The 9,435-nt window shown below is 42.5% G+C and overlaps 1 protein-coding gene across 1 annotated transcript in view; it reads right to left on the minus strand.

Annotated features, from left to right (window-relative positions):
• WFDC5 (WAP four-disulfide core domain 5) overlaps nucleotides 1-1,372 on the minus strand; it is a 34,821-nt gene extending 33,449 nt beyond the window's left edge. Inside the window, exons 1-2 of the transcript XR_011972382.1 lie at nucleotides 1,217-1,372; nucleotides 78-275 (exon numbers count right to left, since the gene is read on the minus strand). The gene's annotated coding sequence lies outside the window, so the exon portion shown is untranslated. The remainder of the gene's footprint in view (nucleotides 1-77; nucleotides 276-1,216) is intronic.
• Nucleotides 1,373-9,435: the final 8,063 nt, after the last annotated feature.

Consider the following 9,435-nt stretch of genomic DNA (forward strand, 5'->3'; position numbering starts at 1 on the left):
CAGTCCTCTTGGCATTTGTTGGGGCATGGAGGTGGGATTAGGTATAAGTCAGCATATGATAGCATGAGGACCAGTACCTGACTTCCAAGGAATTGGACTTTTGGGTGTAGGAGATATCTTGTTTGAAGAAGGAGGGATCATCTTTGAATCAAAGTGCTTGGCGGAAGAGTAGCTCTTAGGTAAAGGATGAGATTTGGTAGGGCGGCTCTTCATGACATGATTTTTGTGTGAGAGATGATGATGATGATGATGATGCCCTTTAGGAGGGGGTGTGCCTTAAAGGAAAGAAATGCCCACATTTAGCTTGCTGCCTTCACCTGCCAGTTCTTATGTCACAGAGACACCTAAATCCAACTGGAGGGGACTGGGAAGGAGTAAGGGAGGGAGAAAGATTATCACAGCTAGGTCTGTCTCCAGGAGGTCAGGTCATAGGCTGAAGGGCTCGGTGATCTCTAGGGCAGGTCCTTTTCTGAAAGGACTCAGGGTTAAGAGGCAGTTTAGGGTAATAGTAAAAGTCTAGGTAGGTTACAGTAATGAATACAGCAGTCCAAAGACCTGAGTTCAAGTCCTAGCTTTGCCCCTTGCTATCCGTGTGACCTTGAGTAACTTATTTCTCTACTCTGAAGCTTTTCATGGTTTCACCTGCCCAGAGGAAGGAGCTGGGAATCTGGCCTAGTATGGTGGGTTAATGGAAACAGTGTCAGTCTGGATGTCAGAGGGTTTAGTTCTGTTATTTGGCTGAGTTTGTTCAAATCACTTCCCCTCTCTGTCTCAGTTTCCTCATCTGTAAGGTCCCTTTTGGCTCTAAATGTTATGAAACCTCTCTCTTTTATTCTCTTTCTCTCTCTCTCCCCTTCCCTCCCCCCCAACCCCCATGCTCTGTCTCTAAACTCTTTTGCCTCTCTCTAGTTTAACTTCCCACATGAAGGCCACAGCATGTTGAAGCTGAAGTGTTATCCTTCCCCTCAGCTCCTGTCCTGTGGTTTCTCCTTTGGACCTCCTGTGTGGAGGAGACTCTCTCTCTTCCTTTCTTTCAATCGCTAGTAAAGATATCACATCTTCCTGCATTTCCATTCTGGATTTCGTGACTAGGGAGAGAGTGAGGATGTAGGAGATTCCCTGCCAAGCCCCCTGTAAGGCTCAGTTGACTTCTCAGAACTCCCCACCTCTGCACAATCCAGGTCTGCCTTCTCCCATGCTCACCACCTTCACTAACCTTTTGAGGCCTCAGACAGCAGGGTCCCAAGGACCAGGAGCAGCAGAAGGGAGAAGAGGCCACTGAGATGCATGATGCCAGAGAGAAGATGCTGAGAGTGCTGAAGCTGGTTCTCTGTTTTATACCTGCCTGATCGGGTGTGCCATGGGGTGGGGCCACAGGACCAGGGTCATGTGTCGCTGATGAAATCACTTTCTTAGCAGTGCCAAGAATTTCCAATAGGAGGTTCGCTGGGGCCAACCTTTCCAAGAAGGCAGAGCAGGCTGGAGTTTGCTGGATTCTTCTGGAGAAATTTGCATGCTTTCTTGTTATGTAGTTTCTTCAGTCTTTTGCTCAGAGAATTTAGAGTAGGAAGGAACCTTTAAAATCAATTAATCTCACCTAACTCAGCATGATGCATCAGAAGCATTGGAAAACTGGGGTTCAAGTCCACACTCTCCATTTACTAAGCATAGGATCTTGGCCAAGGGGTTTGACCTCTTTTTTTTTTTTGACTTTAGTTCCATCATCTGTAAAATGGGAATAATAATGCTTGCCCTCACAGTCTGATAGGTATGTTGAGAGAGAAATGCTTCATAAACTCAAAAGTACCATAAACACAGGAAATGATTTTTAATTATTCATCTTCATAATAGACTTAGACATGGAAGAGATGACTTCTGGTCCTTTAGTCCGGAACTCTCAAACCTGGACCTGCATGCTTTACAAAAGTCTGGGGAACAGCCTGAACCATTTGGGAAGTGGGGAATGTAATTGGGAAATGTTTAACAAAATAAATCAAAATGCAATATAGATAATGTTAGTTTTTAACGTGGTTTTCTAAGTCAATTCATGCAGCCCAGGGACCTGTTTCTATTTGAGTCTGATTACCCTGGTCTAGTCCAATGCCCACCCTTATGAGGAATTGCACCTCTGAGAAGAGGCCCTCGATGTAACAAGTATAATTAACTGGGAGCTCAGATTCCACACAAAGTTCTGTCCCATTGTTAGACTTCTCTAAGCCTTAGGAAATTCTTCTTTTTATTGAGCAGAGATTCGTTTCTCAGTTACTTTCATGCACTTTTCCTTTTTCTTCTTTCTGGGGCCAAGAAAAATAAGTCTCGTACCTTCTTACATGATATAAGATGGCCACCATGACCTGCCTGAGTCTTCTCTCTTCCGTGGTAAATGTGCCCGGTTCCTCAAAATTTTCTCACATTAAGTGCTTTAGAGGACTAGTATCAAACTCAAATAGAAGCAGGGAGATGGAGGAGTGAGAAACACACTAAATCATCTATCTATCTATCTATCTATCTATCTATCTATCTATCTATCTATCTATCTATCTATCTATATCTATCTATCTATCTATTTATATATTAGGACCCTTGATGACTGCATATTGATGTAGAAAACCACATATTAGCATTATTTATGTTTTATTACATCTTAGGTATTTTGTTAAATATTTCCCAATATCATTTTAATTTGGGGCTTAATGTCTCTCCACCATCCTGGCCATGTTCTTCTGGATATAATCCATGTGGCTTCCAGACAATATCGTCTACTCCAAACCTGTCATTTAACAAATGAAGAAACTGATGTCTAGAGAGGATGTATAGTGACTTGTCAAAAGGTCACATAGTGAATTTAGTGGCAGACCTGGGACTCACTCCCATATGTTTTAGTTCATCTACTTCTTTTCCTGGACCAAACTGCTCTCTTATTGGGAATGCGGTAAGATCTACCTTTGCCTTGCAGCATACAATAAGGGAAAAAGAACTGGCTCTGGAGCAGGCCTTTGAGCAAACAAGTCCTTTCCCCTTCTCTGAGTCTCAATTTCTTCAGATGTCCTCTAAGATAAATTCCAAATATAAATCTATTTTTTGGGACTTCTGGGTCTGAGCCCTTGGGCTCTAACAGCTGCATCCTCTGGGGGTAACATCCTTCTGGCTCAGCCCATAAGAGAGAAGCAGGCAATTCCTATGTGACCCCGATCAGGGCAGAAAGTGGATAAGATTAGAATTCAAGAAAGTTTGTGTTTAACTCCAGCCCTAAACCTAAGAGTTTAGCTTCTATAAGCCTAAGCTCAAGGGAAAGGGTTACCCTGAGAGGTTCCTGCCAAGGACAGAAGAACTGCTGCCTGGGGTGATACAGAGGAGATTGCTGCTTAGGGAGAAGTCATTCATATGATTTAGAACTGATTGTGACACAGCTCCTCAACTGATCAGGAAAGTGTTCCAGAGATGATTGATGATTTGCCCAGTCAACAACAGCTACAAGTAGCTTTGCCTTGTTCAGTGGTGTCCGACTCTCCATGACTCCATTCAAGGTTTTCTTGGCAGAGATACTGGAGTGGTTTGCCATTTCCTTCTCCAGCTCATTTTACAGATGAGGAAACTGAGGCAAAAAAGGTTAAGTGACTTGTCCAATGTCACACAGCTACTGAGTGTCCGAGGTCAGATTTGAACTCAGGAAGATGAGACTTCTTGACTCCAAGCCCAGCATTCTATCCTTTTGGCCACCTACCTACTGTGTCACAGCTAGAATCTGAAAGTAATTCCTCCAGTCCCAAATGTAGTGCCTGTGACTTGCTGCCTTTCCAACTTGGAGGTTATAATATTACAGGTTCATCTCAGATAAGCCTTGAGGAATGGACAGGATTTTGCCTGGTGGAACCATTTAGCCTGATAATGATTTAAATAAGGGCTTCTAGAACCAAAGAGTTGTAGCTACATTATAATGGCAGGACTCTGGGTTTTAAATAAGTGGCCTGGGTTTGAATCCTGCCTCTGCCACCTACTAGTGCACAAGTCATTTAGCCTCTTTGAATCTCAATTTCCCCATCTGTAAAGTGAAGGAGCTGAACTAGATGACCTCTAAGGTCCCTTTCCACTCAAAATCTGTAATCCCACTGATAAAAGCTCACCTTGATTGAATTCTTTCTATGTGCCAGGCACTATACTAAGTGCATTATGTTTACTATCTCATTTGATCCTCACAATAACCCTGGGAGAAAGGTACTATTGTTATCCCCATTTCACAGTTTAGGAAACTGAGGATGTGTGATTTGTCTAGGATCACACAGGTAGGAAATGTTGGAGGTCATATGTGAACTCGGATATTCCTGACTCGTAGCCCAGTGCTCTATTTACTGGGCCACCTAGCTGCCTCTAATGATGAGATTTTAACAGGCGTGTGTGTGTGTGTGTGTGTGTGTGCGTGTGTGTGTGCGTGCATGTGTATGTGTGTATGTAAGGGCAAAGAGTTCATTTGGATGAGATGGGTTTTCTCTGCATCCTTTCAAGCATCTTATAATCTAAGGCCAACTCATATTATAGGTAGGGCATGCTCTGGCAGGAATTGGTAGAAGAGACAGGCTCTGTACTAGTGCCTTGACTGACAGTGACCCTGGACACTAAAGATGAAGGAAGGATTGCCACAGACACATCTCTCCCCTACTCCCAACTAGCAAGTCTTCTCTCAGAACCTACAAGGAAGTGACCAAAGTAGGAAGTGAACTTGGTATAAACGGCTTTGAACAGTCTACCTTAAAGGGCCTTGGAGACCATTCAGAGCAAGGTACCCAGGATGGGGATGGGTCTGAAGACCATGCATGGGACAATTGATTGCAAGAACTATGTATGTTTAGCCTAGAGAGGAAAGAAGAATTGGGGAGGGGGAAATAGGATTATACTTGTTCTGTCTGGTTCCAGAGGCAAATTTTAGCTCCCTATAGGAAAAAAATTTCCCGATAACAGCTGTCCAGTAAAGGAAAGGATTGCTAAGAAAGAGAGAGGGTTCCCCATCCCTAGAAATGTTCCAGCAGGTGCTGCATGACCACTCATCTGGGATGTTGGAAATGGGGATCTCTGATTAGTTACTGGTTGGGCCAGATGCCCCTTTGAGTTCTCTTGTTTTGAGATTTTGTAATTCCCCTAAACTGTAAACCAAAACAGCTGAGGTCAATCACTGCCCACTCAGAGGATTTGTGGCACCTGAGAGGGCTTGGCACCATATTCCTCTGAGACAGAAAGAGAAGGGGATCAGAGAGGAGCCCAGACAACCTGTCCCAGGTTATTCTGCCCCATGCCTGGCTCTGACTTCCCTCGGCATTGTTCTTTCTCTCCTGCACTGGTCATTTGGACAAGTTGTGAAGGGAAACTGAGGTGGCTGACGCTATATTCCAGGCAGTGGTGGGCCACAGGCCAGAATGGGCACACAGATGGATGTCATGTGCTGTTTGATCTGTGAATGAAGAATACTGCAGCTCTTCTGCCAGCCTGGGACCTGACCCAGCTGGCACCCAGAAAAGAGGAAGCCACCTTTGGATGGTCTGCTGCCCATCTCACTCAGCCGCACTAACTGTCTCCACATGATGTTTCATAGTTGTGTTCCAAGGTAGCTCACTACTCAAACACCTGGAAGGTAATGTTCTGTGCAACAGTAAGGATTCGAGTCTTGGAGACCAGAAAGGATGTTAGGCCAAAAAACGTGGAATTGTGGAGCAGGAAGGAACCTTACAAGAGAATGTTGGAGCAAATGTAGAGCATAGAATGTTAGAACTGAAAAGAACTTTAGAACTTAAGAGCAGGAAAGGAATAAGTACCTTTATAGTATCTACTATATGCCAAGTACTTGTTACAAATCTTATCTCATTTGATCCTCACAATAACCTTGCTGTTATGATGCCCATTTTATAGTTGATAAAACTGAGGCAAATAGAAATTAAGGGACTGGCATAACAGATTGGTAGTAAGGTGGTACAACGGATAGAGCACTAGGCCTGGACTCAGGAAGACCTGAGTTCAAATCCAGTCTCAGACACTTACCAGCTGTGCAAGTCACTTAAGCTCTGTTCACCTCAGTTTCCCCATACCTAAATTAGGGATGGTAGTAATACCTACCTCCTGCCTCCCCAGGTTGTTTCAAGGATCAAATGAGATAATAATTTTAAAGCATTTAGCACAGTGCCTGGTGCATGGTAAGCATTAAACAAATGTTAACTACTATTAAGTGATTTACCCAGGGTCCCATAGCTAGGAAGTGTCTGAGACTGGATCTGAACTCAGGTCTTCCTGACTCTAGGCCCAATGCTCTATCCTCCGCACCACCAGATGCCTCTATAGGGAGAAGGGATCCCAGACATCACCTAATCCAACCCTCTTATTTTCTAGAGGCGGGCACTGAACACCAGAGAGGCTGAGTGACTTGTCAAATATAATGAGTTAGATTTCAGATTCAAACTGAAATCTTCTGACTCCAAAGCCAGTGTTTTCCTTAACAACACTAGGCTGCCTCTTTACATATGGGTTACTATATGTAGGTGTGGGCATATGTATATGTGGATTATACTTCAATGCATCAGACAATCAAAATGCCACCCTCTTGCCCCTCAGGAGTACTTCTAAGAGCCCTGGAGGGGGGGGCACTCTTACTGAGTGTGGGAGCGGGGATAAGGAAGCTTCAGATCATCTGTGGTCTCCATAAGGGATTCTAAGAGGTGGAACTGAGAACATAAACTCCAGTTATGAAATTCAGGAGAGAGATAGAATGGTTAGTTCTGGGAAGACCTAAGAGGCCAATTTGTCTGGAACACAGAAGGCAAGCCATGTGAAATGTAAAGGGGAGCCTGACTGTGAAGGAGGGCTTTACATCTCATGCTGAGGAGTTGACATTTTATACTGAAGGTAACAGAGAGCATGGCATACTCATGGGCAGGCCCATGTCTTAGCAAAAGTGTTACATCAACGGATTAGAGAAAGGAAAGAATGAAAGCTGAGAGTTAGGAGGCTGTTACAATAGCAGAGGTGGGATAATGAGGTCCTGAGTCAAGATGGTGGCCATGTTAGCAGAAAGAAAGGGAATAGATGAGAGGAATGTTGTGGATGTAGAATCTGTAAGAGATGGCAACTGTTTGGATATGTGGGGTGAAGGAGAGGGTTATGGGAGTGGAAAGATGCTGCTCAAATCAGCCCAAGTAAGGAAGTGAAAAGGGCTGTTTTGGTAGGAGGGGGGCCTAGATACTGCATTCTACTTTTGAACATGAGATTCCTAGAGGGAAATGTTTAACAGGCATTTAGTGAGGAGAGAATAGGTCTGGATGTATAGATTTGAGAGTCATATTTAATAAAAATGAAAGTTAAACCCATGAGAGCAAATAAGATCCCTGAGGGAGAAAACAGATCCAAGAGTGCATTTCTGTCTGTGAACCCATAATGTATAATATGTGTGTGTGTGTGTGTGTGTGTGTGTGTGTGTGTGTGTGTGTGTGTGTGTGTATATATATATAATCATATATATATATATATATATATATATACACATATATATCTGTATGTGCACATAAATTGTATTTGCGGTATGTATACAAATTACATTCACGTGCAGCTTCCACCGTGGATACCTGGAACAAGCTGCAGCACTACTTGAGTAGGGCCACACCTACCCTAAAGCTTAACCCTAATCTGATCCCAGGGGCAGAAAGTAATGGGCACATAGCCACAGTGCTTACCCAGTGGAAGCTGTGGGCAGCAACTACCTGGTGATGTTATGATATGAGACAAAAAATGTCAGGGGCACCCAGAAGTGCTGTCCATGCCCAGTGCACCCTTGTCTTGTCTTTTTTGCTTGGGGAGGGGGAGCAGACTGGTTGTCAGGTCAGGCATTTGAGGGAGCAGAGAGGAGGCCACACCTCCTTCATGGTACCCAAGATATCTTCTGTGAGTTCAGTTTCAGAATATGCCTGCAGTGTAGATTCCTAGACTTCTAGGGTGTGGGATGTTATGACAGATTGCTTAGTTTCATTTCTTCTACTTAATGAAAGAAGGCTTTCTGCAAATAATTCCCTTCTACACAGGAATACCCTCACATATACAGATACTATACCATATACCAAATATATCTATACCATATATTATATACTTATACCACACAGATAGCACACAAACTACATATAACGTAAAAAGGAATGCACATGCACAGATAGTTGAATCACACATAATTTAATTTGATAAGTGCTTATTAAGTACAAATATAAAAATAAAGTGATATAGATCCTGCCTTCAGAGACTTTACAGTTTAATGGAGTTTACAGTTTATGAAGGAGGATGAGAAAAGGGCAGAGAATCAGGAGGAGGGAAAGAATGATTTTTACCCAGGGGATCAGAGACACTTTCTTGGAAGGGGTTGAGAGGGGATTTCAAAAAAGGGAGACGCATAAGCAGATTCAGGTGGAAGAGGATCCAATATAGACATGGGACAAAGGACAAGGAAAGGCATGGAGTTAGGAGAGGGTAGGATGGGAATGGACACATAGACAGGGCAGAATCATATGAACTCATCCCACTCATTGGGAATTAAGGCATATGTGAATATGAGAAAAATTCAAGTTAAGTGGTATAACTTGGATCTTTCATACAAGTTTAAAGTAAATTGAAAATCATTCATATAAGTTTAAACTAAATTGAAAAATCTATATGAATGAATACAAATGGAAGTAGGGAGGATCTGGAAAACAACATCCATGATGGCTATAACAATGGGAATGGAAAAGACAACCACAGAACAGTGGAAACGTTAATGTTGACCAATGCCCAGGCTTGACCCCAAAGTAGAGACATGAAAAGACCCCGCCACCCATTCTTGGAATAGAATGTCAGGCTTTTTCAATGGGTTTGTTAGTTTTACTGAATTGTTTTTTTTTTTTCAGTCTTAGTTATAAGGGATGATCTCTGGGAGAGAGAGGAAGGAAAGAATACCCTGAGTAGCAAAATATGGTGGTAATATTTTATTTTAAAAAATAAATTCGTGGAGTACAATTATGTTATATGTTTAAGAAATTCCAGTGCCTTGAAACTAGACATAGACCAACATCTTATACCATATACCAAGATAAGGTCAAAATAAGCACATGATTTAGACATGAAAGGTGATGCTCTAAGCAAATTAGGAGAGCAAGGAATAGTTTACCTGTCAGATCTATGGAGAATGGAAGAATTTGTGGCCAAACAAGAGATAAAGAACATTATGAAATGCAAAAAAGATAAATTTGATTTCATTAAATTAAAAAGTTTTTGCACAAAGCCAATGCAACCAAGATTAGAAGAGAAGCAGAAATCTGGGAAACAATTTTTACAGCCAGTGTCTCTGAGAAGGGCCTCGTTTCTAAAATGTATAGAGAACTGAGAAAAAATTATAAAAATACAAGTCATTCCCCAATTGATAAATGCTTAAAGGAT

The sequence above is a fragment of the Notamacropus eugenii genome, chromosome 1, assembly GCF_028372415.1.
Source record: "Notamacropus eugenii isolate mMacEug1 chromosome 1, mMacEug1.pri_v2, whole genome shotgun sequence".
Lineage (NCBI taxonomy): Eukaryota > Metazoa > Chordata > Mammalia > Diprotodontia > Macropodidae > Notamacropus > Notamacropus eugenii.